Source organism: Hyla sarda, unplaced genomic scaffold (assembly GCF_029499605.1).
Source record: "Hyla sarda isolate aHylSar1 unplaced genomic scaffold, aHylSar1.hap1 scaffold_2954, whole genome shotgun sequence".
In the NCBI taxonomy this organism is placed as follows: Eukaryota; Metazoa; Chordata; class Amphibia; order Anura; family Hylidae; genus Hyla; species Hyla sarda.
Window position 1 is genome coordinate 3,079 of NW_026609667.1, and position 17,480 is coordinate 20,558.

Sequence of the window (17,480 nt, forward strand, 5' to 3'; positions counted from 1 at the left end):
GAACATTTACATCCTCCAGAGTTCAGTCATTTTACCTTTATCCTTCATGGCCCCTCGGCCACTAGGTGTAGACCAGACTTTAGCGCTTAGCTGGGACCAGTGACAGACCTGGATGAGCGGACCCTCACTAAAAGTAGTTGAGTACCCCTGGAATAGATGATATATATAAGATTGAGATGTGGTGACGGTGCAGCCATTAGGTTATACAGATCATTGTCGTGTCCATGAGTTCTCCCGCACATCTCAGCTTTGTCTCATGGACATTTATCTGCGTAAGGCTGGAATCACACATGCAGCTTTTCTGGCAGTTTTGATGCAGTTTTTAGAACCAAACCCATAAGTGACCCAAAAAGAAGAAATAATTTAATGTGTTTCCGGCCCAATAAAATAATGTTTTTACCTCAACAGAAAATCCCAGTAAGAATTCTGAGGGAAACTTCATGTTATCCCTGAATGATAAAGGAGAAGATGAAGATATGATGGAGCGCTCCTCAGGAGAAGACCTCCTTACCCCTAATGTCCATCCAGATCTATCCTATAATAATCCACCTGATCATGAGGAACCTTCTCCTGACCAACCACACATTGTTACCACAAGGACAGAGCAGAAAGGAGGGGAAAGGATTCAATGTGATGAATGTGGCAAAGATTTTAGTAAAAGATCACATCTTTTTAGACACAGGAGAATTCACACAGGGGAGAAGCCATATTCATGTTCAGAATGTGGGAAATGTTTTATAAGTAAATCATGTCTTGTTAGACATGAGCGAATTCACGCCGGAGAGAAGCCATATTCATGTTCTGAATGTGGGAAATGTTTTAAAAGTAAATCAGAGCTTGTTATACATGAAAGAATTCACACAGGGGAGAAGCCATGTTCATGTTCAGAATGTGGGAATTTTTTTTATAGGAAAAACAGAGCTTGTTAAACATGAAAGAATTCACACAGGGGAGAAGCCATTTTAATGCTCAGAATGTGGGAAACATTTTTATAGTAAATCAAATCTTGTTAAACATGAGCAAATTCACACAGGAGTGAAGCCGTATTCATGTTCAGAATGTGGGAAATGTTTTCATGAGAAAGCAGTTCTTGTTAAACATGAACAAATTCACACAGGAGAGAAGCCGTATTCATGTTTAGAATGTGGGAAATGTTTTAAAAGTAAATCAGAGCTTGTTATACATGAAAGAATTCACACAGGGGAGAAGCCATATTCATGTTCAGAATGTGGAAAATGTTTTACAATGTACTCAAATTTGGTTCATCACAAGAGAATTCACTCGGGAGAAAAGCCATATTCATGTTCAGAATGCGGGAAATGTTTTAGAGGTAAATCAGATCTTGTGTCACACGAGAGAATACACACAGGAGAGAAGCCATTTTCATGCTCAGAGTGTGGGAAATGTTTTAGAGGTAAATCAGATCTTGTGTCACATGAGAGAATTCACACAGGAGAGAAGCCATATTCATGTTCAGAATGCAGGAAATGTTTTACAAAAAAGTCAAATCTTGTGTCACATGAGAGAATTCACTCAGGAGAAAAGCCACATTCATGTTCAGAATGCGGGAAATGTTTTACAAACAAGTCACATATTGTGTCACATGAGAGAATTCACTCAGGAGAGAAGCCATTTTCATGTTCAGAATGTGGGAAATGTTTTATTACTGTAGGAAAACTAAGGAGACATCAGAGTTGTCACATAGGGAAAAATCCACAATGATGTTCCATGTGCAGAAAATTGTTTTACCTGAAATCAGATTTTAAAACTCAAAAAATTCACTTTAACCCCTTCCTGTAACATCGGTTACAAGTACCTGATAAAAAAAAATGCTGACCTGCTGCAACACTACATACATGGGCCTGATTGAAATAAAGTGTCGCAGTGCCGCTGAGCGCTGTGACAGTTTAGTGAGCTCAGCTGTGCAGCACAGTCGGCCCTCCCTGAAGCCGGCCAAGGACCACTCGCAGCCTCCCCTGCCCGGCAGTACTGACAGACCAATAGTAGTGACAGAGTTACGGGGTCTCTTACTCCCCCCCCCCCTTTGGTGCTTCAGTCTGTGAAATGATGGGAGGAGCTGCGTCCGATCCTGAGTTAACCCTAATGCTGCCGTTAGTTTGACTGCAGCGTCTATTAGTGTTAGAGAGGGAGCTCCCTATATTCCAGCCACAGTTGACTTACACTGATCATTACAGATAATAAACGTCATAACTATACACAACAGTGCCTTCTGCTTCTATTTACAAGGGCGGAGGGCCTACCTGTCCCGCTCCCTTTCTGTGATGCACACTGAGGAGCTGAGCGCGGGTCATAGCGGGTCGGCCCCGGCGGCCATCTGCCCCTGGGACCCGTGTCTATAGCCGGACATCACCGATCGCGGTGATGTCCGGCATTAACCTATTAAACGCCTCGATCAAAGTTGATTGCGGCATCTAAAATGATCCCGGCAGCTCAGCGGAGCTGATCGGGGCCATCGCGGTAAAACTGCGATGTCCTGATCAGCTGAGAGGACGGCGGGAGGGTCCTTACCTGCCTCCTCGCCGTCCGATCTGTGGCTCTATGCTCCCAGCCAGCCATGCAGGCTGGAGCAATGGAGCACAGATAACACTGATCAACGCTATTGTCACGATGCCGGCTGGCAGGAGGTGGATCCTCTGTGCCAGAGAGGGATTGGCGTGGACCGTGCTAGTGGACCGGTTCTAAGTCACTACTGGTTTTCACCAGAGCCCGCCGCAAAGCGGGATGGTCTTGCTGCGGCGGTAGTGACCAGGTCGTATCCACTAGCAACGGCTCAACCTCTCTGACTGCTGAAGATAGGCGCGGTACAAGGGAGTAGACAGAAGCAAGGTCGGACGTAGCAGAAGGTCGGGGCAGGCAGCAAGGATCGTAGTCAGGGGCAACGGCAGGAGGTCTGGAACACAGGCTAGGAACACACAAGGAAACGCTTTCACTGGCACAATGGCAACAAGATCCGGCGAGGGAGTGCAGGGGAAGTGAGGTATAAATAGGGAGTGCACAGGTGAACACACTAATTAGAACCACTGCGCCAATCAGCGGCGCAGTGGCCCTTTAAATCGCAGAGACCCGGCGCGCGCGCGCCCTAGGGAGCGGGGCCGCGCGCGCCGGGACAGGACCGACGGAGAGCGAGTCAGGTACGGGAGCCGGGGTGCGCATCGCGAGCGGGCGCCACCCGCATCGCAAATCGCATCCCGGCTGGAGGCGGTATCGCAGCGCACCGGGTCAGTGGATCTGACCGGAGCGCTGCAGTAGCGAGAGTGTAGAGAGCGCTCCGGGGAGGAGCGGGGACCCGGAGCGCTCGGCGTAACAGTACCCCCCCCCCTTGGGTCTCCCCCTCTTCTTAGAGCCTGAGAACCTGAGGAGCAGACTTTTGTCTAGGATATTGTCCTCAGGATCTCTCTTCAGGCCCACAACCCTCCCAATCGACTAAAAAAAAAGTTTTCCCTCTGACCTTCTTGGAGGCCAGTATCTCCTTTACGGAGAAGATGTCCGAGGAGCCGGAAACAGGAGTGGGAGAAACAAGTTTGGGAGAGAAACGGTTGATGATAAGTGGTTTAAGAAGAGAAACGTGAAAGGCATTAGGAATACGAAGAGAAGGAGGAAGAAGAAGTTTGTAAGAGACAGGATTAATCTGGCACAAAATTTTGAAAGGACCAAGATAGCGTGGACCCAGTTTGTAGCTAGGGACACGGAAGCGGACATATTTAGCGGAGAGCCATACCTTGTCTCCAGGAGAAAAAATGGGGGGAGCTCTTCTTTTCTTATCAGCAAACTTTTTCATGCGAGATGAAGCCTGTAAGAGAGAATTTTGGGTCTCTTTCCATATGGTGGAAAGATCACGAGTTATTTCATCCACAGCGGGCAAACCAGAGGGCAAGGGAGTAGGGAGGGGGGGAAGAGGGTGACGGCCGTACACCACGAAAAATGGGGATTTGGAGGAAGATTCAGAGACTCTGAAGTTATACGAGAATTCGGCCCATGGTAGAAGATCTGCCCAGTCATCCTGGCGGGAGGAAACAAAATGCCGTAAATAATCACCCAGGACCTGGTTAATTCTTTCTACTTGCCCATTGGATTGAGGATGATATGCAGAAGAAAAGTTTAATTTAATCTTGAGTTGTTTACAGAGAGCCCTCCAGAATTTTGACACGAATTGGACGCCTCTATCCGAGACGATCTGCGTGGGCAACCCGTGAAGACGAAAAATGTGTACAAAAAATTGTTTTGCCAACTGAGGCGCTGAAGGGAGACCAGGAAGAGGAATGAAATGTGCCATCTTGGAAAATCGATCAACGACCACCCAAACAACAGTGTTGCCACGGGATGAGGGTATGTCTGTAATAAAGTCCATACCAATCAGAGACCAAGGCTGTTCGGGGACAGGCAGAGGATGAAGAAGACCAGCGGGCTTCTGGCGAGGAGTCTTATCCCGGGCACAGACAGTGCAGGCTCGCACAAAATCCACAACATCCGTCTCCAGAGTCGGCCACCAATAGAAACGAGAGATGAGTTGCAAGGATTTCTTGATGCCCGCATGACCTGCGAGATGGGAGGAGTGACCCCATTTGAGGATTCCGAGGCGTTGGCGTGGAGAGACGAAGGTCTTCCCTGGAGGAGTTTGCCTGATGGAGGCTGGAGAAGTGGAAATCAGGCAGTCAGGAGGAATGATGTGTTGCGGAGAGAGCTCTACTTCCGAGGCATCCGAGGAACGAGAGAGAGCATCGGCCCTAATGTTCTTATCGGCAGGCCGAAAGTGAATTTCAAAATTAAATCGGGCAAAGAACAGAGACCACCTGGCCTGGCGAGGATTGAGCCGTTGGGCAGACTGGAGATAGGAGAGGTTCTTGTGATCGGTGTAAATAATAACTGGAAATCTTGATCCCTCCAGCAGATGCCTCCATTCCTCAAGTGCTAATTTAATGGCTAGAAGCTCTCGATCCCCGATGGAGTAGTTCCTCTCCGCCGGAGAGAAGGTCCTAGAAAAAAACCACAAGTAACAGCATGCCCGGAAGAATTTTTTTGTAGAAGGACCGCTCCAGCTCCTACTGCGGAGGCATCAACCTCCAATAGGAAGGGTTTAGATGGGTCAGGTCTGGAGAGCACGGGAGCCGAAGAAAAGGCAGACTTGAGCTGTTTAAAGGCGTCTTCCGCTTGAGGAGGCCATGACTTAGGATTGGCATTCTTTTTGGTTAAAGCCACGATAGGAGCCACAATGGTGGAAAAATGTGGAATAAATTGTCTGTAATAATTGGCGAACCCCAAAAAACGTTGGATAGCACGGAGTCCGGAGGGGCGTGGCCAATCTAAGACGGCCGAGAGTTTGTCTGGGTCCATTTGTAGTCCCTGGCTAGAGACCAAGTATCCTAGGAAAGGAAGAGATTGACATTCAAACAGACATTTCTCCATTTTGGCATAAAGTTGATTGTCACGAAGTCTCTGAAGAACCATGCGGACATGCTGGCGGTGTTCTTCTAGATTGGCAGAAAAAATCAGGATATCGTCCAGATATACAACAACACAGGAATACAAGAGATCACGAAAAATTTCGTTAACAAAGTCTTGGAAGACGGCAGGGGCGTTGCACAGGCCAAAGGGCATGACCAGATACTCAAAGTGTCCATCTCTAGTGTTAAATGCCGTTTTCCATTCATCCCCCTCTCTGATGCGGATGAGATTATAAGCACCTCTTAAGTCCAGTTTGGTAAAGATGTGGGCACCTTGGAGGCGATCAAAGAGTTCAGAGATGAGAGGTAGGGGGTAGCGGTTCTCTACCGTGATTTTATTAAGACCGCGGTAGTCAATGCAAGGACGTAGGGAGCCATCTTTTTTGGACACAAAGAAAAATCCAGCTCCGGCAGGAGAGGAGGATTTGCGGATAAAGCCCTTTTTTAAATTTTCCTGGATGTACTCAGACATAGCAAGAGTCTCTGGGGCAGAGAGAGGATAAATTCTGCCCCGGGGTGGAGTAGTGCCCGGGAGGAGGTCAATAGGACAGTCATAAGGCCTGTGAGGAGGTAGAGTCTCAGCTTGTTTTTTGCAAAAAACATCCGCAAAGTCCATATAGGCCTTAGGGAGACCGGTTACAGGGGGAACCACAGAGTCACGGCAAGGAGTACTGGGAACCGGTTTAAGGCAGTCCTTGAAACAAGCGGGGCCCCAACTCTTGATCTCCCCAGTGGACCAATCCAGGGTTGGGGAATGGTGTTGAAGCCAGGGTAGTCCAAGGAGAATTTCGGAAGTGCAATTGGGGAAGACCAAAAACTCAATTTTCTCGTGATGAGGTCCGATGCACATTAGGAGGGGCTCCGTGCGGAAACGAATGGTACAGTCCAATCTTTCATTGTTAACACAATTGATGTAGAGGGGTCTGGCGAGACTGGTCATCGGGATGTTGAACCTGTTGACGAGAGAGGCCAAAATAAAATTTCCTGCAGATCCGGAATCCAAGAAGGCCATAGTAGAGAAGGAGAAGGTAGAGGCAGATATCCGCACAGGCACAGTAAGACGTGGAGAAGCAGAGTTGACATCAAGGACTGTCTCACCTTTGTGCGGAGTCAGCGTACGTCTTTCCAGGCGGGGAGGACGGATAGGACAATCCTTCAGGAAGTGTTCGGTACTGGCACAGTACAGGCAGAGATTCTCCATGCGGCGTCGTGTCCTCTCTTGAGGTGTCAGGCGAGACCGGTCGACCTGCATAGCCTCCACGGCGGGAGGCACAGGAACGGATTGCAGGGGACCAGAAGAGAGAGGAGCCGGGGAGAAAAAACGCCTCGTGCGAACAAAGTCCATATCCTGGCGGAGCTCCTGACGCCTTTCGGAAAAACGCATGTCAATGCGAGTGGCAAGATGAATGAGTTCATGTAGGTTAGCAGGAATTTCTCGTGCGGCCAGAACATCTTTAATGTTGCTGGATAGGCCTTTTTTAAAGGTCGCGCAGAGGGCCTCATTATTCCAGGATAGTTCTGAAGCAAGAGTACGGAATTGGATGGCGTACTCGCCAACGGAAGAATTACCCTGGACCAGGTTCAGCAGGGCAGTCTCAGCAGAGGAGGCTCGGGCAGGTTCCTCAAAGACACTTCGGATTTCCGAGAAGAAGGAGTGTACAGAGGCAGTGACGGGGTCATTGCGGTCCCAGAGCGGTGTGGCCCATGACAGAGCTTTTCCAGACAGAAGGCTGACTACGAAAGCCACCTTAGACCTTTCAGTAGGAAACTGGTCCGACATCATCTCCAAGTGCAGGGAACATTGAGAAAGAAAGCCACGGCAAAATTTAGAGTCCCCATCAAATTTATCCGGCAAGGATAGTCGTAGGCCTGAAGCGGCCACTCGCTGCGGAGGAGGTGCAGGAGCTGGCGGAGGAGATGATTGCTGAAGCTGTGGTAGTAGCTGCTGTAGCATCACGGTCAGTTGAGACAGCTGTTGGCCTTGTTGCGCTATCTGTTGTGACTGCTGGGCGACCACCGTGGTGAGGTCAGCGACAACTGGCAGAGGAACTTCAGCGGGATCCATGGCCGGATCTACTGTCACGATGCCGGCTGGCAGGAGGTGGATCCTCTGTGCCAGAGAGGGATTGGCGTGGACCGTGCTAGTGGACCGGTTCTAAGTCACTACTGGTTTTCACCAGAGCCCGCCGCAAAGCGGGATGGTCTTGCTGCGGCGGTAGTGACCAGGTCGTATCCACTAGCAACGGCTCAACCTCTCTGACTGCTGAAGATAGGCGCGGTACAAGGGAGTAGACAAGAGCAAGGTCGGACGTAGCAGAAGGTCGGGGCAGGCAGCAAGGATCGTAGTCAGGGGCAACGGCAGGAGGTCTGGAACACAGGCTAGGAACACACAAGGAAACGCTTTCACTGGCACGATGGCAACAAGATCCGGCGAGGGAGTGCAGGGGAAGTGAGGTATACATAGGGAGTGCACAGGTGAACACACTGATTAGAACCACTGCGCCAATCAGCGGCGCAGTGGCCCTTTAAATCGCAGAGACCCGGCGCGCGCGCGCCCTAGGGAGCGGGGCCGCGCGCGCCGGGACAGGACCGACGGAGAGCGAGTCAGGTACGGGAGCCGGGGTGCGCATCGCGAGCGGGCGCCACCCGCATCGCAAATCGCATCCCGGCTGGAGGCGGTATCGCAGCGCACCGGGTCAGTGGATCTGACCGGAGCGCTGCAGTAGCGAGAGTGTAGCGAGCGCTCCGAGGAGGAGCGGGGACCCGGAGCGCTCGGAGTAACAGCTATGCTATAGCACAGCATTGATCAGTGTATGCAATCCAAGTATTCTATGGTATAGTCCCCTACGAGGACTAAAATAGTGTAAAAAAAAAAAAAATTTAATAAAATGTCAATTAACCCCTTCCTTAATAAAAGTTTGAATCACCCCCTTTTCCCAATTAAAAAAAAATTTATATGTAAACAAAGATAAACATACCGTATTTTTCCTATTTTTCGTATTTATAGGTGCAAAATCTAAAAAAAATAAAGATTCTGAACCCAACAGTGGTCTTCAACCTGCGGACCTCCAGATGTTGCAAAACTACAACTCCCAGCATGCCCGGACAGCCGTTGGCTGTCCGGGCATGCTGGGAGTTGTAGTTTTGCAACATCTGGAGGTCCGCAGGTTGAAGACCACTGGTATAGGAGGTAATACTCACCTTTCCCCGCCGCTCCGGACCCGTCACCGCTGCCCTGGATGACGCTCCATCGCTGTCGCCGCGTCCCCGACGCTCCGGACGTCTTCTTCCCCGGGATCCACGCTCTCCGTCGCCGCCATCACGTCGCTACGCACGCTTCTCCTTTTGGATGACGGGACGGCGTGCGCGACCACGTGATGACGTCGAAGGAGAGCGCAGGGGATCCCGGCACAGAGCAGACACCGAGGAGGCAGGTAAGGTCCCTCCCGGTGTCCTGTAAGCTGTTCGGGACGCCGCGATTTCACCGCGGTGGTCCCGAACAGCCCGACTGAGCAGCCGGGTTAGTGTTATTTTCGCTTCAGACGCGGCGGTCAGCTTTGATTGCCACGTCTGAAGGGTTAATACAGGGCATCACCGCGATCGGTGATTTTCTGTATTAGCCGCGGGTCCTGGTCATTGATGGCCGCAGGTATTCGCCGTATAAGACGCACCAACTTTTCCCCCCTAGTTTTGGGGAAGAAAAATTGCGTCTTATACGGCGAAAAATACGGTATGTGGTATCGCCGCGTGCATAAATGTTCAAACTATAAAAATATAATGTTAATTATTTATTTTTTTTTGTTTTTTTATTTCAAATTACAAAATTACAATAATGCATTTCAAAATTCGCTTTACACAATATAAATAATCCCTAAATAAATAATCCCTAATGGTAATTAGCGTAGACATAAAAAAAAATCCAAAATTGTGTATTTTTGGTCACTTTGTATACCCTAAAATTATTTATAAGAAGCGATCAAACCGTCCCATTAAAAAATAAAAAAAAAATGGTGGTACCGATAAAAACTTCAGATCATGGCGCCAAAAAATTAGCCCTTATACAGCAAAATATAGGGGTCAGAAGATGACAATTTTAAACATTCTAATTTTCATACCAAAAAAATACAGATAAGTAGGGGATCATTTTAATTGTATGAACCTACAGAATATAAGATAAAGGTGTCATTTTTACCGAAATATGCACTGCGTAGAATCGGAAGCCCCCAAAAGTTACAAAACAATTTTGTTTTTTTTTTTTAAATCTGGTTTTACCGTAGATTTTGTGGTAATGACAAAGTAAAATTACTGGCGCATAAAACAAGCCCTTATATGGGTCCGTAGGTGGGAAATTGAAAGCGTTATGATTTAGAAAGAAAAAAAACGAAAAATGTCTCTCTCCTCGATGGGTTAATTTTTCATGTACTCTAATGTATGAAATGTCTTTTTAGTTCTGTATTCTCCAAAATTTCTAATAAAAACATTTTAAAAGAAAAAAAAAATATTTGTGCCCCCCCCCCCCCCCAAAAGCCTCTGATACTTGATGCGATGGTGACAAAGTATCCTGACGAAAAGGAGGCCTGAAAATCCACACGGTGCTCCGCCATGTCTGAGGCCGGAGTGTGAGTCATGTGATTTGGGGATTAAATATTAAAGGGGTACTCCGGTGGAAAAGTTTTTTATTTGTTTTTTTTCTCTAAATCAACTGGTGCCAGAAAGTTAAACAGATTTGTAAATGACTTCTATTAAAAAAATCTTAATCCTTCCAGTACTTATTAGCAGGTGTATACTATAGAGGAAATTCTTTTCTTTTTGGATTTCTTTTCTGTCTGACCACAGTGTTCTCTGCTGACACCTCTGTCCATTTTAGGAACTGTTTAGAGCATCATAGGTTTTCTATGGGGATTTTCTCCTGCTCTGGACAGTTCCTGACATGGACAGAGGTGTCAGCAGAGAGCACTGTGGCCGTGACAGAAAAGAAATCCAAAAAGAAAAGAATTTCCAGCTGCTAATCAGTACTGGAAGGATTAAAGGGGTACTCCGCCCTAGACATCTTATCTCCTATCCAATGGATAAGGGATAAGATGTCTGATCGCGGGGGTCCCGTTGCTGCGGCCCCCCGCAGTCTCTCCTGCAGCACCCAGAGTCATCAGTGCATGGAGCTAAGTTTGCTCCGTGTGTGATGACTCACCATACAGGGGCTGGAGTATCGTGATGTCATGGCTCCGCCCCCTCAATGCAAGTCTATGGGAGGGGGCGTGGCAGCCACCAAGCCCCCTCCCATAGACTTGCATTGAGGGGGCGGAGCTGTTACGTCATGATACTCCGGCCCCTGTATGGTGAGTCATCAGACACGTGTCATCAGATAGCACTTAGATAGAAAAGAACAACTCAACTTCAGCAGCTCATAAGTACTGAAAGGATTAAGATTTTTTAATAGAAGTAATTTACAATTCTGTTTAACTTTCTGGAGCCAGTTGATATATATATAAAAAAAAAATTCCTGGATAACCCCTTTAATGCTATAGTACAGTGGGGAGAGAGAGGAGGGAATATTGAAATTAATGATATGAATAGATGAGAGTGATATTTTGCAAATTGCATAATATGCCGGCACTAGGACAGCGCAGGAATGCGCCGTCTCATAGACCCCCCCCCCCACACATTAAGTTGGCAGCACAGTTACCCCCACATGAGATAGGCATTACAGTTCCCCCACATAAGGTTGGCGGTATAGTTCCCCCACATTAGGTTGGCAGTATAGTTCCCCCACATTAGGTTGGCAGTATAGTTCCCCTCACATTAGGTTGGCAGTATAGTTCCCTCCACATTAGGTTGGCAGCACAGTTCCCCCCACATTAGGTTGGCAGTATAGTTCCCCCCACATGAGGTAGGCAGCACAGTTCCCCCCCACATGACGTAGGCAGCACAGTTCCCCCCACATGACGTAGGCAGCACAGTTCCCCCCACATGAGGTAGGCAGCACAGTTCCCCCCACATGAGGTAAGCAGCACAGTTCCCCCCACATTAGGTTGGCAGCACAGTTTCCCCCACATTAAGTTGGCAGTATAGTTCCCCCACATTAGGTTGACGGTATAGTTCCCCCACATTAGGTTGGCAGTATAGCTCCCCCCACATAAGATTGGCAGTATGTTCCCCCCACATTAGGTTTGAAGTATGTTCCCCCACATTAGGCTGGCAGTATGTTCCACCACTGACATACAGCCTACAACCATATACAGTGTATGGCTGGAGGTTGTATGTCTATGTATTGCCCCACTTCAGTGCTCCGACCACCGCTCCTCCTGGCTTATAGGCCATAGCAGTAGGTCCCGGGACCGGAGGAGCGGTGGTAGGAGCACGGAAACTGACCATACATACCACATACAACTAACAGAAAGACAAACAAACAGGGGACAGACATAGAACAGAAACAAAGGCAACCAAGCATAGCAAAAACATCCCCAAGAACACCCTGTCTAACACTAAACTGGACATAGCAACCTACTACAGTGGGGATCAAAAGTTTGGGCACCCCAGGTAAAAATTTGTATTAATGTGCATAAAGAAGCCAAGGAAACATGGAAAAATCTCCAAAAGACATCAAATTACAGATTAGACATTCTTATAATATGTCACCAAAAGTTACATTTTATTTCCATCATTTACACTTTCAAAATAACAGAAAACTAAAAAATGGCACTGACATACAGACTCCAACCATATACAGTGTATGGCTGGAGGCTGTATGTCTATGTATTGCCCCACTTCAGTGCTCTGACCAAAGGTTTTAAATGCCCAGACTCATCTGACCTTGCCCCAACAATCAGCACCACGGGTTCTTCTAAGCAGTTGTCTAGAAATCTGAAACTGAAAATAGTTGACGCTCACAAAGCTGGAGAAGGCTATAAGAAGATAGCAAAACATTTTCAGATGTCAATATCCTCTGTTCGGAATGTAATTAAGAAATGGCAGTCATCAGGAACAGTGGAAGTTAAAGCAAGATCTGGAAGACCAAGAAAGATATCAGACAGAACAGCTTGCAGGATTGTGAGAAAAACAATTCAAAACCCACGTTTGACTGCACAATCCCTCCAGAAAGATCTGACAGACACTGGAGTTGTGGTCGACTATTCCACTATAAAGAGATATGGTCTTCATGGAAGAGTCATCAGAAGAAAACCTCTTCTACGTCCTCACCACAAAAATCAGCGTTTGCAAATGAACATATAGTCAAGCCTGATGCATTTTGGAAACAAGTTCTGTGGACCGATGAGGTTAAAATTTAACTTTTTGGCCGGAATGAGCAAAGGTACGTATGGAGAAGAAGAGGAACAGAATTTAATGAAAAGAACCTCTGTCCAACTGTTAAGCATGGGGGTGGATCAATCATGCTTTGGGGTTGTAATGCAGCCAGTGGCACAGGGAACATCTCACGAGTAGAAGGAAAAATGGATTCAATAAAATTTCAGAAAATTTTGGATGCTAACTTGATGCCATCTGTGAAAAAGCTGAAGTTAAAGAGAGGATGGCTTCTACAAATGGTTAATGATCCTAAACACACCTCGAAATCCACGGGGGATTACATCAAGAGGCGTAAACTGAAGGTTTTGCTATGGCCTTCACAATCTCCTGACCTCAACATAATTGAAAATCTATGGATAGACTTTAAAAGAGCAGTGCGTGACAGACAGCCCAGAAATCTCAAAGAACTGGAAGACTTTTGTAAGCAAGAATGGGCAAAGATACCTCAAACAAGAATTGAAAGACTCTTGGCTGGCTACAAAAAGCGTTTACAAGCTGTGATACTTACCAAAGGGGGCAGTACAAGATATTAACTCTGCAGGGGGCACAAACTTTTGCAGACGCAATTTTTTTGTTTTCTGTTATTTTGAAAGTGTAAATGATGGAAATAAAATCTAACTTTTCATATGATATTCCAAGAAAAGAGAAAGAAATCGGCAACTCACCATTTCAGCTGGTATGATCTTCTTTATTGAAGTATACTCATATAAATATGACAAAGGGAGAGGGTGGTGGGGGGATAGTGAGTGTGCTTCCTCCGGCCATGTCTATTCCTATCTGTGCTCCATATAAATACACAGGTGAGTGCAATGATCATCCAATCACGTCTTCGGATCACAGTCATGTGTTCGACTGATGTGAATAGTAAGAAGGTGTGTTCTAGCTAAAAACAAGCTGATAGTTCAGTCCTATCATTTAACCCTATGTTGCCTGTTGCGTGCGTCTTTAGTCTCCATAGAGTTTCTGCACGCAATAGTTTTCGGTCGGTGCGCTCAAATTTACTTGATTTTATTCGCTCCAAATCCAAAAACCGCAGGACTTCTGCATTATTACCATGCGCTTCTTTTACGTGGGCTTGAAGACGTGATGCGCCTGGTCTCCCAGTACGTATTGCATATATATGTTCTCTAATACGTATCTGGAGTTGGCGTTTTGTCTGCCCTATGTAAAAGAAGTCGCAGGGGCATAGGATAGCATGAATGACATTTTTGGTGCGACAGGTGATAAGGTCCTGTATTGTGTGTTGTACGGGTCCCAATTTGAGCGCACCGACCAAAAACTATTGCGTGCAGAAACTCTATGGATACTAAAGACGCACGCAACCGAAATTGTACTGCCGTTCCGTCATACGGAATGGTACTCTTTGGCTTCTCTCAGCAACACTTTGGGCCCACTCCGCCTTTCTGATAACAGGGGTTGATTCTCTCGTGCTTCTATTTTCTTCTTCCACGCTTCTCCCTGTCATCTTCACCCCCCTTTTTTTTTATTTATTTTTTTTTTTTTATTGTGGGTATGTGTGTTCGGACGGATGTCAGGTGTGGTAAGTGGAGGAGGCCCCTGTGTGTGGGTATGTGTGTTCGGACGGATGTCAGGAGTGGTAAGTGGAGGAGGCCCCTGTGTGTGGGTATGTGTGTCCGGACGGATGTCAGGAGTGGTAAGTGGAGGAGGCCCCTGTGTGTGGGTATGTGTGTTCGGACGGATGTCAGGAGTGGTAAGTGGAGGAGGCCCCTGTGTGTGGGTATGTGTGTTCGGACGGATGTCAGGAGTGGTAAGTGGAGGAGGCCCCTGTGTGTGGGTATGTGTGTTCGGACGGATGTCAGGAGTGGTAAGTGGAGGAGGCCCCTGTGTGTGGGTATGTGTGTTCGGACGGATGTCAGGAGTGGTAAGTGGAGGAGGCCCCTGTGTGTGGGTATGTGTGTTCGGACGGATGTCAGGAGTGGTAAGTGGAGGAGGCCCCTGTGTGTGGGTATGTGTGTTCGGACGGATGTCAGGTGTGGTAAGTGGAGGAGGCCCCTGTGTGTGGGTATGTGTGTTCGGACGGATGTCAGGAGTGGTAAGTGGAGGAGGCCCCTGTGTGTGGGTATGTGTGTTCGGACGGATGTCAGGAGTGGTAAGTGGAGGAGGCCCCTGTGTGTGGGTATGTGTGTTCGGACGGATGTCAGGAGTGGTAAGTGGAGGAGGCCCCTGTGTGTGGGTATGTGTGTTCGGACGGATGTCAGGAGTGGTAAGTGGAGGAGGCCCCTGTGTGTGGGTATGTGTGTTCGGACGGATGTCAGGAGTGGTAAGTGGAGGAGGCCCCTGTGTGTGGGTATGTGTGTTCGGACGGATGTCAGGAGTGGTAAGTGGAGGAGGCCCCTGTGTGTGGGTATGTGTGTTCGGACGGATGTCAGGAGTGGTAAGTGGAGGAGGCCCCTGTGTGTGGGTATGTGTGTTCGGACGGATGTCAGGTGTGGTAAGTGGAGGAGGCCCCTGTGTGTGGGTATGTGTGTTCGGACGGATGTCAGGAGTGGTAAGTGGAGGAGGCCCCTGTGTGTGGGTATGTGTGTTCGGACGGATGTCAGGAGTGGTAAGTGGAGGAGGCCCCTGTGTGTGGGTATGTGTGTTCGGACGGATGTCAGGTGTGGTAAGTGGAGGAGGCCCCTGTGTGTGGGTATGTGTGTTCGGACGGATGTCAGGAGTGGTAAGTGGAGGAGGCCCCTGTGTGTGGGTATGTGTGTTCGGACGGATGTCAGGAGTGGTAAGTGGAGGAGGCCCCTGTGTGTGGGTATGTGTGTTCGGACGGATGTCAGGAGTGGTAAGTGGAGGAGGCCCCTGTGTGTGGGTATGTGTGTTCGGACGGATGTCAGGTGTGGTAAGTGGAGGAGGCCCCTGTGTGTGGGTATGTGTGTTCGGACGGATGTCAGGTGTGGTAAGTGGAGGAGGCCCCTGTGTGTGGGTATGTGTGTTCGGACGGATGTCAGGAGTGGTAAGTGGAGGAGGCCCCTGTGTGTGGGTATGTGTGTTCGGACGGATGTCAGGAGTGGTAAGTGGAGGAGGCCCCTGTGTGTGGGTATGTGTGTTCGGACGGATGTCAGGTGTGGTAAGTGGAGGAGGCCCCTGTGTGTGGGTATGTGTGTTCGGACGGATGTCAGGTGTGGTAAGTGGAGGAGGCCCCTGTGTGTGGGTATGTGTGTTCGGACGGATGTCAGGTGTGGTAAGTGGAGGAGGCCCCTGTGTGTGGGTATGTGTGTTCGGACGGATGTCAGGAGTGGTAAGTGGAGGAGGCCCCTGTGTGTGGGTATGTGTGTTCGGACGGATGTCAGGTGTGGTAAGTGGAGGAGGCCCCTGTGTGTGGGTATGTGTGTTCGGACGGATGTCAGGTGTGGTAAGTGGAGGAGGCCCCTGTGTGTGGGTATGTGTGTTCGGACGGATGTCAGGAGTGGTAAGTGGAGGAGGCCCCTGTGTGTGGGTATGTGTGTTCGGACGGATGTCAGGAGTGGTAAGTGGAGGAGGCCCCTGTGTGTGGGTATGTGTGTTCGGACGGATGTCAGGAGTGGTAAGTGGAGGAGGCCCCTGTGTGTGGGTATGTGTGTTCGGACGGATGTCAGGAGTGGTAAGTGGAGGAGGCCCCTGTGTGTGGGTATGTGTGTTCGGACGGATGTCAGGTGTGGTAAGTGGAGGAGGCCCCTGTGTGTGGGTATGTGTGTTCGGACGGATGTCAGGAGTGGTAAGTGGAGGAGGCCCCTGTGTGTGGGTATGTGTGTTCGGACGGATGTCAGGAGTGGTAAGTGGAGGAGGCCCCTGTGTGTGGGTATGTGTGTTCGGACGGATGTCAGGTGTGGTAAGTGGAGGAGGCCCCTGTGTGTGGGTATGTGTGTTCGGACGGATGTCAGGTGTGGTAAGTGGAGGAGGCCCCTGTGTGTGGGTATGTGTGTTCGGACGGATGTCAGGTGTGGTAAGTGGAGGAGGCCCCTGTGTGTGGGTATGTGTGTTCGGACGGATGTCAGGTGTGGTAAGTGGAGGAGGCCCCTGTGTGTGGGTATGTGTGTTCGGACGGATGTCAGGAGTGGTAAGTGGAGGAGGCCCCTGTGTGTGGGTATGTGTGTTCGGACGGATGTCAGGAGTGGTAAGTGGAGGAGGCCCCTGTGTGTGGGTATGTGTGTTCGGACGGATGTCAGGTGTGGTAAGTGGAGGAGGCCCCTGTGTGTGGGTATGTGTGTTCGGACGGATGTCAGGTGTGGTAAGTGGAGGAGGCCCCTGTGTGTGGGTATGTGTGTTCGGACGGATGTCAGGTGTGGTAAGTGGAGGAGGCCCCTGTGTGTGGGTATGTGTGTTCGGACGATGTCAGGTGTGGTAAGTGGAGGAGGCCCCTGTGTGTGGGTATGTGTGTTCGGACGGATGTCAGGAGTGGTAAGTGGAGGAGGCCCCTGTGTGTGGGTATGTGTGTTCGGACGGATGTCAGGAGTGGTAAGTGGAGGAGGCCCCTGTGTGTGGGTATGTGTGTTCGGACGGATGTCAGGAGTGGTAAGTGGAGGAGGCCCCTGTGTGTGGGTATGTGTGTTCGGACGATGTCAGGTGTGGTAAGTGGAGGAGGCCCCTGTGTGTGGGTATGTGTGTTCGGACGGATGTCAGGTGTGGTAAGTGGAGGAGGCCCCTGTGTGTGGGTATGTGTGTTCGGACGGATGTCAGGAGTGGTAAGTGGAGGAGGCCCCTGTGTGTGGGTATGTGTGTTCGGAC

At 49.1% G+C, this 17,480-nt stretch overlaps 1 pseudogene; it reads left to right on the plus strand.

The window, feature by feature from the left end:
* The first annotated feature begins 405 nt into the window (after positions 1 to 405).
* Positions 406 to 1,722, plus strand: LOC130327251 (oocyte zinc finger protein XlCOF6.1-like; annotated as a pseudogene).
* Positions 1,723 to 17,480: the final 15,758 nt, after the last annotated feature.